Here is a 16,099-nt window from a genome sequence, read left to right as displayed (position 1 = left end):
TTTTCAATACCGATACCGATACCTTCTATTTTACCGATACCGAAATATAATGATACCGATAGCTTGAAAATAAACCGATATTTACCGATACCGAAGCTTCGGTACATCACTAGAGATTTCTTGTTTTTATCTATGTCACAATTTGGTATTTTCTCTCTGGTGAAAACAGATTTAAAGTGATTGTTCATGACTTCGGCCATCTCTAAATCTTCTGTGTATTCTATGTTTCCTAGGCATAGTTTCACCATTTCCTGTTTGTTTTTAAGTTTACCATTCACATACCGATAGAATAGTTTGGGTTGCTCTTTGCATTTGTCTATAATATCCTTCTCATGGTTCCTTTTTTCCTCTCTTCTCACATTAACATACTCATTTCTATAGTTAACATAAATTTGCCATTTGCTTTGTTTTTTGTCTTTTCTCCACTTTTTCCAAGCTTTGTCCCTTCTGTCTTTTGCCTCACTGCATCTTTTGTTGAACCAACATTTAATGTACTCTCTCTCTCGCTTTTGTCTTGGTACATGCCTGTTTACACCTTCATTGTAGTTTTCCATCAATATATTCCATTTCTCTTCCACTGTTGTTTCTTCCCTGTAAAATATTTCCCAGTTTGCAAAGGAGGAAACAAAGAAGAACCCACCAACTATAGGCCAGTACAATATCACTAACAAGCACCATAGCCAAAATTTGTGAGAAAATAATCAAGAATAGATGGGTAAAACATCTGGAAGACAATGCAAGACAATTCGGATTCAGACAAGGAAGATCATGCTCCACAAACTTAATATGCATGAGGAGGAATGGGCAGGGTGGGTGGGGGGTGGGGTAGTATGTGTGAGTAAATTTTGACGCAGCCCGAAGGGATTTCTCCCCGTCCTCTCCTTATATGCAAGGGGGGATGGAGAGGGGGGGGTCGCCGATTAAATGAAGCGGCCTTGCTGTGGGTGTGCTGTGTCTTGCGACACTGCTTCTGACCCAGGGCGGTGGGCAGGGTGCAGGGATGACCCGTCATCCAGGAGGTGCTCAGATGAGAGGGAGGGTGGGAGGGGTGTGGAGTGTATTTAGGGATGAAATGGGTGGGAGTGTTTTTATGCCTTTCCCTTTTTGGCTACCTCCCTTGAAAGGGGGAAAAAGCCTTGGTATATGTATGTATGTACCACTACATTGCCCATTAATGCTCTATCTACCACCCTTCCATCCACCACACTCCCATATGTACTTATGCTTGACTTTCTTCCGAAAAACTGTATTTGCTATCATCAACTCTCTAAACACATCTCCGCCATCAATTCTCCACTATGATTCTTTCCTGGAACTCCACATTTCCCAACCATTCCATCTATTGGTTCATTTCCTACCCTAGCATTAAGGTCTCCTAATACCACTACATTGACATTTCTCCCTAATCCCTCTATGCACTCATTTAAATCTATCCAAAAAGCCTCCCTTTCTTCTACACTCTTCTCAATACCAGGCCCATATGCACTTACAAAAACCCACATCTCCTTTCCCAGTTTCACCTTCATCCATATTAACCTTGAAGAAACCTCCTTCCACTTCACTACATATTTACCTCTCTCTTCACTGTAGGATGGAGGCATCTGGCATCTGGGCGAGTGGAGCTCGCACCGAGTGCAGTGCTACACCTCAGTTAGCCTCCCACCCCCACGGGACACAGTCATACACTTGTGCCCCTAGTGTACGGGCTGTTCAGTAAAACCAACCATCGATCCGGCGTTTCATGTATCCTTGAAGCTCCTACATGGCGCAGTGATACGGGACTAAACGCGCACCTACACCCACAATGGCTACACCACGCCGCCCAAGGGTTAGAACCAGCGGAACCGGCTCGGCACGGAGACCAAACCGTGCCGCTACTACGCCAGAAGTTGCGGACCTTCTCAACAGCATGGCATCCTTACTCTCACACCGCCCCTCGGGCCACAGAGTTCCCACTGCCGCTACGCCAGAGAAGTGTGGAATGGAGATGACGCCTGCAGGATTCCGGACATGGCGCCGCTCGGTTCAGACATGGCTGCGACTCGTCGCATGGCCTGACCAGGAAGCCGTGCTCCACGTGCGACTGCTCTGTGTTCCCGACCTCCAGTGCGCCCTGGACGCAAGGTTCAGCTCAGAACAATGGGAGGCCCTGAACCCTACAAGCGCCCTGGACGCCATTGAAAGGCTCGTTCTACAGTCGACGAACCAGGCTGTGAAATGGACGGACTTCTTCAGCACCTGCCAGGCCCCAGGTGAGTCAGTGGGAATCTACATGACGCATTGCGCCCAAGAGGCTCGTGAGTGTGGGTTCCGATGCCCTGACTGTGATAGTGATCTTTCAGAATACATGCTATTGCGCAAAGTGATGGTGGGTCTGCATGACCCCGCCCTAAAGCAAGACGTGTTCCGACGGTGTGATTCTTTCAAGGACATGGACAACCTACGTGGCTATTGCTCGACCTATGAAGCAGCCCAGCGCGACGCGGCAAAATTTACGCGAGAACATGCGGTGGCAGGCACCGACATTGCCACCAGTGACATAAGCGAGGATGAGGAACCTCTAGTTGCCGCCTATCGCCAGCCATCACATCCAGCAAAAACTGCCCACCGCCGTTCTCCTGCGGATGCCCCTCCCAAAACAGGGGCCAAACATTGCTCCAACTGTGGTGAAAAGCACGGCCACGAGAAGACGTCATGCCCCGCATTTGGTCGCAAGTGTGGGGCGTGCGGAAAAGGAGGTCACTTCAGGAGTGTGTGCAGATCATCTAGGACACAGGAGGCAAGTAAACTGGTGAGCGGCATAATTATCGGCTCGGCGACCCTGAGCCCCGAGCCTGTTCTACAGGTATGTGTGGGGCCACTGGCGAGCAAGGTGGGAATCAAAGTGACTGCTGTGGCTGATACCGGGGCACAGGTGTGCGTAGCCGGCCCAGCCATGATGACGTCACTGGGTCTCAAGCCTGCGCAGCTACAGCATCGGGCAGGCATCAGAGACCTAGCAAAGATTCCCATCACCAGCCTGGGTGCGACGCCATGCTGCATCGGCATACACGGACGCTCTACTGTTCAAGATGTGTACTTCGTCAGGTCCGTGGAGCGTATGTACCTATCATTCACCACCTGCAAAGAACTGGGCCTCATCGACGCAAATTTTCCCCGGCCACTGCCGCTTGTCGCCAACGCGGAGCAGGTGTATGACGACATGGGCAGCGACGTCCCCTCAAGACCTACTAAAATCCCTCTCCCACCACTCGAAGAGAATGTACCTCGTCTCGAGGATTGGCTGCTGCGCCAGTTCTCCTCCTCAACCTTCAACACGGAGAGGTACCCACTACGGGTGATGCAGGGCCCGCCACATCACATCCACCTTCAAGAAAACGCGCGCCCCTATGCGTGCCACACACCAGCCTCCATCCCCAAACACTGGGCAAGCAAAGTCAAAAAGCAGCTCGATGACGACGTCAGAAGAGGAGTGATTCGGCCTGCACCAGCAGGGGAGGCCACTGAATGGTGTGCTAGGATGGTTGTGGTTGCAAAGATATCGGGAAAGCCAAGGAGGACAGTTGACTTTCAGAAATTGAACGCTAGCTGCCTGCGGGAAACGCACCACACCCCTGCTCCCTTCGACATGGTGTCTGATGTGCCCCCGCACTCCTATAAGACGGTGGCCGATGCACACTGGGGGTTTCATCAAGTTGAGCTGGAAGAGGAGAGCAGACGTCTCACAACATTCATCACACCATGGGGGCGGTATCAATACTGCCGCACACCCATGGGGCACTGCTCTGCCACGGACGCCTACACCAGAAGATTCGATGACGCGGTAGCAGACTTCCCCCGCAAGCACAAGTGTGTTGACGACACACTGCTCCATGACTCCAGTGTTGAAGGGGCCTTCTGGCACACATACGAATTTCTAGAGCTTTGTGCTAGGAAAGGCATCACCTTGAAGCCTGAGAAATTCAAGTTCTGCCGCCGTGAAGTGGAGTTCGTGGGCTTCCACCTTGGTTGGGAGGAATACAGGCCAACAGACGACAAATTGGCAGCCATACATGACTTTACCATGCCAGCACAACCCACAATCACAGACGTGAGGTCTTGGTTTGGTTTTGTGAATCAACTAGCACCATTCCTGGCCACTGCCCCAGTGATGTCCCCCTTCAGAGACCTTCTTAAGAAACCGGCAGGAAAGAAGGTTTAATGGGACGAGCAATTACAGGGGAAACTACGGCAAGCCAAAAACACCATCTGCCAACTGGCCAGTGACGGTCTAGCATACTACAACAAAACTAGACCCACGGTGGCCATCACTGACTAGAGCAAAGAAGGGATTGGATTCGTGATCCTCCAACAGTACTGCCCCTGTGCGTCAGCTGATGCACCATTCTGCTGCAAAGGAGGATGGCGTCTGGCCCTCTGTGGCAGCCGCCACCTCACCACGGCGGAGACAGGCTACGCTCCCATCGAAGGGGAGGCCCTGGCCGTGGCCTGGTGCTTCCGAAAGGCCCGCCTCTTCCTGCTAGGATGCCCTAACCTAGTACTAGTGACCGACCACCGCCCGCTAGTTGGGTTACTGGGCAACAGGGCTCTCACAGACATTATCAATCCGCGCCTGTTCCGCCTGAAAGAACAAACGCTGCAGTATCGTTTCACCATACGCTACCTTCCTGGTAAAAGGAACTGCGCCGCCGACTTCCTCTCTAGATATCCCTCCATGAAGACGCCACCAGAGTCTGAAGGTGAAGTGTACGAAGAGGAGCTGGCAGCGGCCGTAGCAGCGTCTGTGGTGGCAGCACTGGACCTCAGCGACAGCCTCACTCTTGACGAAGAGATGGTACTACAGGCATCACTTGACGACCCTGTTTACCAGGTGCTGATAGCCATGGTACTGGATGAAGACTGGCATCCCCAGAGGACACAGGAACTGGCATGTCTCAGACCATACTACAGTGTGAGAGACCGGCTGGGCATGTCACGTGGCCTCGTCACATACGTGTACGACCAGAACCACCCGCGCCTAGTAATCCCAGACAATCTACGCCAGCAAGTGGCAGAACACCTCCATGCAGGCCACCAAGGAATGGATTCGATGCTAAGAAGGGCGCGACAAACGGTATACTGGCCAGGCATTGAAGGTGATTTACGTCACCACCGCTCCTCCTGCGTAATCTGCAACACGCACGCACCATCCCAACCCCCAGAGCCACTAATTCTCACTCCACCTCCCTGCTACCCGTTTCAACAGACGGTGACGGATATATGCCAGCTGGAAGGACACCACTACCTGGTGTACGCAGACCGGCTCACGGGCTGGCTGGAAGTGTCACACCTCGCTGCGGGCACGACTGCGAGTGAAATTCGAGACCGGCTGCGACAGTATTTCTGTCGCTGGGGCGCCCCCGAACAACTATCCATGGATGGGGGAACCAACCTTGGGAGTGAAGAAATGTGCAGTGAGGGAGTGACCGCGCGTATATCGTCAGCCCATTACCCACAATCAAACGGGAGAGCAGAGGCAGCTGTAAAAACTGCAAAACGTGTGCTGCGTGGTAACATCAGTGCGGACGGGAGCCTGGACACCGACAATGCATCGCTGGCACTCCTACAATATCTCAACACACCACTCCGGGACATCAACAAATCCCCGGCACAACTGGCGACAGGCCGCCAGTTACGAGATGGAGTACCAGCTATTGCATGCCGTCTGCAGGTTGACAAATTTTGGGGGTAGACCCTCCGAAGGTGTGAACGGCAGATGGGGGAGCATATCGAAAGTGTGCTACAAGAGCACACCAGCACGAGGCGCCTTTCCCCCCTACTCCCCGGTAACAGGGTTCTGGTACAGGATCAACATTCCGGGACGTGGAACAGGGCAGGAACAGTGGTGGAGGACAAGGGAAACAGGCAATACATCATACGGCTAGATGGTAGTGGACGTATCTCGCTAAGAACGAGAAATCACCTGCGACCATGCAACACCCCACCGCATGCTAATCAACCAAGTGACGTGAACCAACGAACGCCAGAAACGGAACTAGTAAACCCACCCAGCCCCGAACACTGCACCCCGGCCAAGCGACAAATTAGACCACCATGGTGGCTCAAAGACTATGTCACGTAATACACATTCAGGACAACGTCAGTTCATAGTGTATTTTCGTTATTCTACGTGTTATGTAGCCAACATGACAAGAATATCTTCTTTGTTATTTGTTTATTTGTTTGTTTTCTCTTGTTATTTTGTTGTACAAGAATTGCACTAAAAGATTGCCTGCGTGCAATTACTTTGAAGGGGGAGTTGTAGGATGGAGGCATTTGGCATCTGGACGAGTGGAGCTTGCTCCGAGTGCAGTGCTACACCTCAGTTAGCCTCCCACCCCCACGGGACACAGTCATACACTTGTGCCCCTAGTGTACGGGCTGTTCAGTAAAACCAACCATCGATCCGGCGTTTCATGTATCCTTGAAGCTCCTACACTCCCTTGCCCTCTCTTCACTCCTGAGAACCTCCCAACTACACTCCCAAACTCACACTTGCCCCTCCCTCTCAACTTAGTTTCATTCAAGGCCAATACATCCATCTTTCTTCTCACAAACATACTGCCTATCTCTTCTCTTTTACTCTCATCTGTACCACATCCACGCACATTAAAAGACCCAAACCTTAGGGTACTGGTTGGAAAAATAGACCCTCTTATGCCTTTACTTTTTTAGGAATGTCTCCTGTGGGGCTACAGGGAGAAGGATGCCTAGTCCTAATCCCCGTCCTATTTTTTTCGCCTCTTTCTATTCAAGTGAGAAGATTTGGTGGCAGTATTCTTTCCCTCCACCACAGGGGTAGACTGAACTGAACTAAAGAAAGTAAGTATAGAAAAAGTCTGTGAATTACTACAGAGAGACCTGGACAAAGTCTGGGAATGGAGCCAAAAGTGGGCAGTGAACTTCAACATCAAGAAATGTAGTGTAATGTAGTTTGGAAAAAGTAAAAATAAAATATCAGGACAAAATAAAATTGGTACAAAGGAAGCAAAAAAAGTTAGCTTGGAAAAGGACCAATGAGTAATTATCAACAAAATAGTCAGAGAAACCTACAATTTACTAAAATCAATAAAGGTGGCCTTTAACTACTTGGATGAGGTAATGGTAAAGAAAATATTAGTCACACTGATAAGACCAAGATTGGAGAATGCTGCGACACTATGGACACCCAGCACAAAAAAGAATATAAAGAAATTAGAAAGAATCCAAAAAGCAATGACAAAGATGGCACCAACACTCTCAAAATTGACATACAATCAAAGATTGTCCAAACTGGAACTACCAACCCTGGAACAAGGAAAAGAAAGAGGAGATCTACTGGCCATTTACAGAATCATGAAAGGCATGGAAGTCCTTGACAGAAAAGATTTATCTAAGTGGGATAAAAGAAAAACAATGAGGATATAAAAAGAAATACAAAAAGGACAGTTAGAGAAGAGATCTGAAAATAAGTAAATAAATAAATAGTTTCCCCACACAGAGTGGTGGATGTCTGGAACAAATTGAACAAAACAATAGTAAGTGCAAAAACCATACAAGAATTTAAGAACAAACTAGATGCTGAAGGATACAAAGATGTGTCAATGCAAGCATATCTCCCTTCCTGTGTAATACATACATACATACATATACCAAGGCTTTTTTCCCCCTTACAAGGGAGGTAGCCAAAAAGAAAAAGGCATAAAACCATTCCCACCCAATCCATCCCTAAATACACTCCACCCCCTTCCACCCTCCCTCTTATCTTAGCACCGCCTGGATGACGGGTCATCCCTGCACCTTGTCCACTACCCTGGGTGCAAGACACAGCACATCCACAGCAAGGCCGCTTCATTAAATCGGCGACCCCCCCCTCTCCATCCCCCCATGCAGAAAAGAACATGGGGAGAAATCCCTTCGGGCTGCGTCAAATTTTTCTCACACATACTACCTCACCCTCCATCCCCCAACACATTCCACCTCATTCATCACAACATTATCCATATACAACCATTCTCCATTCACCCCTGTCTTCTGTCCTTTCTCAACAGACATACCCCTCTTCTCCAAAGCCCCCTTCACCCCATCCATCCATCTCATCCTAGGACACTCCCTCATGTTCACTCCCTCCACATCTGCCTTCCATACCTCTTTTACTAGTCTTTCTTCACTCATTCTTTCCATGTGTCCAAACCATCCTAATACTCTTTCATCAACCCTATCTCCCAACTCCCTTACCACACCTGTTCTCCTCCTTACCTCCTCATTTCTCACTCTATCCAGCCTAGTAACCCCCATCATACTTCTCAGACACCTTATCTCAAACACATTTAAACTCCTTCTCTCTTCCTCTCTTATGTTCCATGTCTCTGCCTCATACAGTACTGTTGGCACAATCACTCCTTTATACAGTCTCCTCTTAGCATCCATTCCCAAATGTCTATTCCTCATTACACTTTTTAATCCACCAAGGCGTTTACTTGTTTCTTTCAATCTACATTCTACCTCCACCTCCACTCCACCATTTCCTGCCATATTTGCACCCAAGTATCTAAAACTGTCCATTTCCTCCAGTCGCTCTTCCTTAAAGGTCAGATATCAACAGATATACCATTCGCTAAAAATCATCGTATTGCTTGAAAAAGTACTTTTTAAAAGCATACAAATAAAGTTTTTACCTGTTACAGAAGAATTTATTCAGAAAATTCACTTTTAATTGCGCCTCACATACCACTTTTCCGAAGTCTAGATGTTCTAGTCGATTAGTAATTAGTACCACTAATCGCCGCTAGGTGAACCGGCGGTGACGTCACAGTTGCCAAACAATCGGACAAAGAAACACACGCTGTAGTTCAGCTCAGTCATTCCAATCGAGTTATTCATCTTCATGTTCGTTTTTAATCCAAATTTGTTCGCAAAAATGGCCCATTGTGCATTCCAATTCGGAAGGATAGTATGTATGGTGGAAGAAGAAGAGGAAGAGGAGTTTGATATCGCCGAACATCGCATTGTAAAGCCTTACCAGTTCGAACTGATAATAGGACAGCCCGTTTCTTCGTTGGAATACAGTGCAAGTGAAGATGAAGAAAGTGGTGAACAAAATAGCGAAGAAGAAGGGGAAAGCGATTTGTCAGATTCAGAACCCGAGACCACGGGGGAGGAGACGGAATTCGACGGCGACGTTGATTTAGACGGTGCCGAGAATCAAGATGGGCCTACCACCCCTCCTAGACGCAAACGCAAAAGATCTGACCACTCTCATAGGATTGGGAATACCAACTGGTATGAAATTCAGTGCATTATTCCTACCTTATTTAGGCTATCATTGCAAGCATGGGATGGGGTCCTTTGTTTTTATGTCGACGATCATTTGTCAGTCTCTCTCTAAAATTCCAAGCATGGGGGGAAAATTAAATGATATGAATTGCCTTGTGGCCATTTCTTCCTGCAAGATCGAGATTATTCATTTAAAATACTGGAATGAATGAATGAATACATGTAAATAAAATGAAGCCAAATAATCTTTTAATAAGTACTGTCAACTGTGTATTTTCTATTTTACTAAACACAGTAAAGTGCATCAAAATTAAAATATGTACAAGGAAAAACATCATAAAATGACTATCAATATTCATGCAGTTGTTTCTTTCAGGCTATACAGATATATTGCTTACCGGCACTTCACCAGATGGATTTACCACATCCTTGTTAAAAAAAAAACAGAAAAGTTTTGCCATCTTGTGCAGTCTCACGAATTCGTGCACAGTGGGAAAATGAGGACTATACATACTGTGGTTTCAAATATACCCAAGTTTGATGTGAACACAATGACATGTGATATAAATATCAGAAAGCAATGTGGACTTATGAAATCACTGTTAGTTTGATTACAAAGTCATGTACCATGTACCAGTCTGTTGACTCTTTATCATGTTTATGTGATGGCAATACTGCTGCTGTACACAACCTAGTCAGTGCTTCAATGATTAAACCGTGTTCGCGATTGTCTTTCAGACACTACATCTGATTTAGTGTGTCTTTTGTAGGTATCTGCAATATTTTATACCTCCGGTCTAGCGGCGGCGCCAGGAATTTTTAGTTGGGGAGGCTAAGGGGGGGCTGAGCAAATTTTTGGGGGCTAATAGTAATATGATAATACACATATATTATCCTCATTTCAGAAGGGGAGGGGGTTAATGGTAGGGCTAGCACTGATGGCTGACAAATCTTTAGCCCTAGCAATTAAAAATTCCACTTAATAAAATTATTTCAATGAGTGTTTTAAATTGTCAATTTGCTCATTTCAGTTGGGGGGGGCTGGCCACTTTTTGGGGGGGCTAAAGGCCCCCCCCCCCCCCAAGCCCCCCACCTAGCGCTGCCACTGCTCCGGTCCATGGCTTCAGGGCCAGTTTAATTCACTGAGCCTATATAGGCCATCCTGCATGTCCATGGAATTTATAACAAGCCCTCTCTGACATAGGCCTAAGCCTAACGCATGCACATGATGCATGGAGTCAGAAAAAGTAAACTGCCTACGGTACCTCAAGCCTCCGGCGTTTATCAAACGCTGACCTCCTACTTTTCTTTTTTGGTTTTGGCGTGGAATGCTTTGTAGTAGCTGCAAAAATTGAGGGCACGGCATCAGGTTTTAGATGTCTCCTGGTCTTCTCCATAAATCCAATCAATAACGCTAGATTCATTTCGAAGCATTCCTCTTCGAAGTGGTCAGAGCAAAGTTCTGAAAACTTCGAAGGCTGCCACAGTTTGCCCGGTCTTTTGCCTGCTCTGTTCACCTTTCTATCCATTCCGATCGTCGGGCTGGCTCCGTAGGAAATTGAAAGAAACTCCTCCCACTTCCACTACCATTGATGCAGCCTGCGGCAACGCAGTACACCATTATTATCACAATTTTGTGACAATAAAAAAAAAAAAAAAAAAAAAATTGAGACACTCAAGAGACGACACACGACTGACAATGCAAAAGCGATACGATGCACTCTCAGAATAACAATATTGTTTGGCAACTGTGACGTCACGAACGCGGAATTCCCCCGAACGTTTCCGAAGCGCACGGGCGGGTTGTTTCGAATAGCAGACGACGCAATGAGATGAAGACAAACAACTGTTTTTGCCAAATTTGATAAGATGTAGATGGTGGAATTGTATAGAATACTGTCAGTATGCTTTTTTATGTACATTAAACTGTAAATACAAAAAGTTACGGAAGTCTGGATATCTGACCTTTAATGCTCACTCCCAGTCTGCTGCCACTTTCACCCCTTGTACATCTCATCACCTTACTTTTACCTACATTTATCTTCAATTTTCTTCTTTCACACACTCTCCCAAACTCTGTCACCAACTTCCTCAATCCCTCCTCTGATCCTGCCACAAGCGCAGTGTCATCCGCAAACAACAGCTAGCTCATCTCCCACTTTTCTCCATTTTCTTCAACCATCTCCAATCCACCCACCACCCTTGCATTTACCTCTCGCACCACCCCATCCATAAGTTGAACAGCCAGGGTGAACACATCCCTGACGAAGTCCCACCTTTACCTCGAACCACTCACTCTCTCCATTTCTGATCCTGACACATGCTCTACTACTCTCGTAAGAATTCTTGACAGCTCCTAAAAGCTTTCCTCCTATCCCGTATATCCGCAAAACCTCCCAAAGTGCCTTCCTGTCTACCCTGTCGTAAGCCTTTTCCAGATCCATAAAGGCCCAAAAAACATCCTTACCTTTTCATATAGCTTTCTCACATATTTGTCTTACCACAAAAATCTGATCTACACAACCTCTACCCGTCCTAAACCCACACTGTTCCTCACCAATTACTCCCTCTGTTCCTCTCCTAATCCTCTCAATCAAGATCCTCTCATAAGCCTTCCTAACTACACTCACACTTGTCCCCTTTTCCCTTGTAAAGTGGAACTATACAGGCACTCCTCCAGTCCTCTGGCACTCTTCCCTCTCTCCAACGAACATTAAATAACCTCACCAGCCAGTCCACCATAACTGTACACAACATACACATTGCAATTCTACAAGAAACAAAATTAAGACACTCACACAAAACACCATCATTTCATAATTACACCACCATCAGACAAGACCGGACTGACGGCAATGGCGGTGGACTCATCACCCTGATCCACCATTCCATCTGTTTTGTGGACACAAGTGCCACAACCAAAAATCTCCTCCCTACCACAGATAACACAACAGAAACCCAATCCATTCGTATCCGCACAGGCAACAATTCAACACTAACAATAGTTAACATGTACATTCCCCCCCAATCATCCCCCACAGTTCCAAACACCTTCAGACCTCAACTCAGCCAACTAACCTCAATCCCCAACCTGATCATGGGTGGTGACTTCAACGCCAAGTCGTCTGCCTGGTTTGTCGACAACCCTGACACAGACAGAGGGCTTGATATACAGACTCAATTCGACTCATTGACTATCATGAACAACACGCATAATCATACACATATCCCATACCAAGCCCTCTACACTCCCTCCTCTCCTGATATCACCTTTTGCTCCCCCTGCCTAACCCCAACAACATCATGGAGAGTGGTCGGAGCCCTTGGTTCTGACCACCTTCCAATCATCATCACCACCAAAACAAGATGCACCCCAGCTGGCCACAGACACACTTACACCAATTACAAGAGAGCTAACTGGGAAGCCTTTAATGAAGAGACAGAACAACATTTTGAAACACTTAACAGTACACCAATCACAAACATAAACAATGCTGTGCACGCTTTTAATACAATCATACAAAACGCAGACAAGAGATACATCCCTAGAGGCAACAGAAAATCACACAACCCCAACTTCACACCAGAAATCCAAGGCCTCATCAGACAACGTGACACACTTAAACACGATACCCCCACACCTATCCCTCAAAACATAGCAGACCAAATACAAACACTAAACACTGTGATTGCCAATAAAATACATGAACAAAAAACACAAAATTGGCAAAACTTTATCAATACACTTGATTACAAAACAAACACCAGCAAATTGTACAAAACACTCAACAGCATCACACTATCCAACACTAACACTACATGCTCTCACGCAGCAATAATCACAACAACAGATAATCTACCCTCAAACAGACAACAAGCAAACGCACTCATACGTCATTTTGCACAGACGAGCCATCTTACATCTCACCCTGACGACCGACGCACCATTCGACGTAAGAAAGACTTTCCCACAGACTCAGACTATACACCCTTCATAGACAGTCAGACAAAACTCATAATGCATAGTCTCAAGCACTCATCTGCCTGTGGCCCTGATAACATAAGCAACATCCACCTAAAACACATTGGACCACAAGGTATACACGCACTCACAAACATTGCAAACTACAGCTATTCACACAACACTATACCCGACATCTGGAAGCATGGTAAAATAATCACCATTCCAAAACTGAACAAAGACCCAACAATCCCAACATCGCACCGCCCAATCACACTTCTCTGCACCCCCTCTAAAGTCATTGAACGCCTAATACTTAAACTTGTCACACCATATATTCCCCTTGCTGACTCACAACACGGTTTTAGGCCACTACACTCCACAAACACTCTTCTGACAAACCTCACACAAAGAATTTTAGATGGCATCAATTCAGATAGGCCCCACCACAGAACACTTCTTATAACATTGGACATTAGTAAAGCTTTTGATGCTATCCCCCGCCACAACCTAACAAATAAAATATATAACACAGACATGCACAATAACACCAAAAGATGGCTGGCCAATTATCTGGCAGGCAGGAATGCTCATGTGTCATATAATGGCCAATCATCGCACATCAGAAACATTAAGAACGGAGTACCACAGGGCTCAGTTCTATCCCCCACATTATTTAATCTATACATGCATGACTTACCCATGCCAGACACCTCAGAAATACAAATCTCTTCCTACGCAGACGACATAACAATCACATGCACACATCGTAACACAGACAAAGCTGCAGAAATAATCCAGCCTTACCTTGACACACTCAACACATGGTTCATCACAAACAGACTCAAAATAGCTCCAACCAAATCTACAGCAACACTTCTCACCAACTGGACAAAAGAACACAAATACATACCTCATCTCTACATCAACAACACTCTAATACCACACACAAACACACCGAAAATTCTTGGTGTAACATACGATACATCCATGTCTTTCAAACAACACCTCACAAACATAAAAAACAAATGCGCACCTAGACTTAACGCACTTAAGTCAATCACTGGAACAACATTTGGACAAAACAAAGAAACTAATATAACAATATACAAACAATGCATACGCTCAGTGATGAATTATGCGAGTCCTGCATGGGCTCCTAATCTCAGTGAGACACACCACAACACCCTTCAAATCATACAAAACAAAGCCCTAAAAACAATTACAGGCTGCACAAATACATCACCTACAGACCATTTACACCATGAAACAAAAGTCCTCAAAGTCAAGGACCACCTCGACATGAGAGGCACACAAACACTTGCTGCAGCCACCACAAACACATCACACCCGCTACACTACATAGCAGAACACCCACACACACCAAGAAACATTAAAACTACACCCATAGACCTTTATTACACACAGATACTCTCTTCTCTTCCTCCACAACCACCAAATACCAGCCTCCGGAAACATATTCATAATCATATCACTCACCGCTCCATTAACACACTGAAAGACAACACACTGCTACATGCCAGACCCCCTGATATCCACCCTTCTGAATCCTCTCTCCCACGTAAGGACAGAGTCCACTTGGCCAGACTGCGATGCGGTCACCACCCAGCACTTCTAAGCTACCAGAAGAGGCTGGACGACCGTGTTGTGAACAGCTGCCCAGGATGTAACACTTCACCCCATACCATACAACACATAATGGAAGACTGCATTATACACAATCATGCACGCAAACAACACAACATACACTCTATAAAGGATTTGTGGGAAAACCCAGTTTCGGCTGTGGCCTTCCTTGGGGAGACGGGACTGCTCGGACAGACAGTCTAGGGAACGACAACAACAACAACTGTACCTCCTTTTTTTTAGACATTCTGCATAGCATCCATCCAGACCAAATGCCTTACCTGCTTCCATCATCTTAACAACTGCCTTCACTTCATCCTTCCTTATTTCTCCTCCATTTTCCTCACTCATCATGGTCATTTTCTTAGCACTTCCCACTGCAACTATCTTTCCCTCCCTATCCTCCTTCACATTTAGCAACTCCCTAAAATATTCTGCCCGTCTTCCCCTTACTGCCTTCTCTTCCATTATCATCTCTCCATCTGCACCTTTTACCATTTCTTCTCTACTTGATTTGCCTCCTCTTCCTCTTAATTTCTTTCCAAAACATCTTTTTATTACTTTCAAAATTTTCCTGATATCCTGTTTTTACTTTTTCCAAATTCCATTATACTACATTTCTTAATGTTGAAGTCCACTTCCCACAAGGTAAATACTGGAATGGATGGAGGATTTCTTGCATGGAAGAAAAATGAGAGTAGTGCTCAGAGATGAGAGTTTTACTTGGGAAGAGGTGATAAGTGAATTTCCACAGGGATCAGTACTGGCTCCAATAATGTTTGTTATTTATGTGAGTGACATGGACGAGGATATGGACAGTTACACGAGCTTCTTTGCTGATGAGGCAAAGTTGTTCAGAATAGAGTTCTGAAATAGACTGTGAGTCACTGCAGAGATCTGAACAAACTTTGGGAATGGAGTCATAAGTGGGAAGTGGACTTCAAAATTAAGAAATGTAGTATAATGGAATTTGGAAAAAGTAAAAACAGGATATCAGGACAATATAAAATCAGTGAAAAGAAAGTGGGATTTGAAAAAGACCTGGGAGTAATCATTACAAAGGACATGTCCTCTGATAAACAGATAAACAAAATTGTTGGAGAAACCTACAACTTGCTAAGAAATGGTGAAGAAAATGGTGAAGAAAATGGTGAAGAAAATACCACTTACACTGATAAGGCCAAGACGATAGCGACA

At 46.0% G+C, this 16,099-nt stretch overlaps 1 protein-coding gene across 12 annotated transcripts in view; it reads right to left on the bottom strand.

Moving 5' to 3' along the window:
• Positions 1-16,099, bottom strand: part of LOC143026656 (uncharacterized) — a 158,046-nt gene that overhangs the window by 23,917 nt on the left and 118,030 nt on the right. Inside the window, exon 13 of one of the 12 annotated variants that reach the window (XR_012966523.1) lies at positions 9,328-9,402. The exons of 10 other annotated variants lie outside the window; for them this stretch is intronic. The gene's annotated coding sequence lies outside the window, so the exon portion shown is untranslated. Of the gene's footprint in view, positions 1-9,327; positions 9,464-16,099 lie in introns of all 12 variants that reach the window. One more of the 12 variants, XR_012966522.1, reaches the window with a different exon arrangement.

This window comes from Oratosquilla oratoria, chromosome 6 (genome assembly GCF_046742065.1).
Source record: "Oratosquilla oratoria isolate Oo_2021 chromosome 6, ASM4674206v1, whole genome shotgun sequence".
Lineage (NCBI taxonomy): Eukaryota > Metazoa > Arthropoda > Malacostraca > Stomatopoda > Squillidae > Oratosquilla > Oratosquilla oratoria.
Note: the sequence above shows the minus strand (reverse complement) of the source record. Positions and strands in the feature narration are given on the sequence as shown.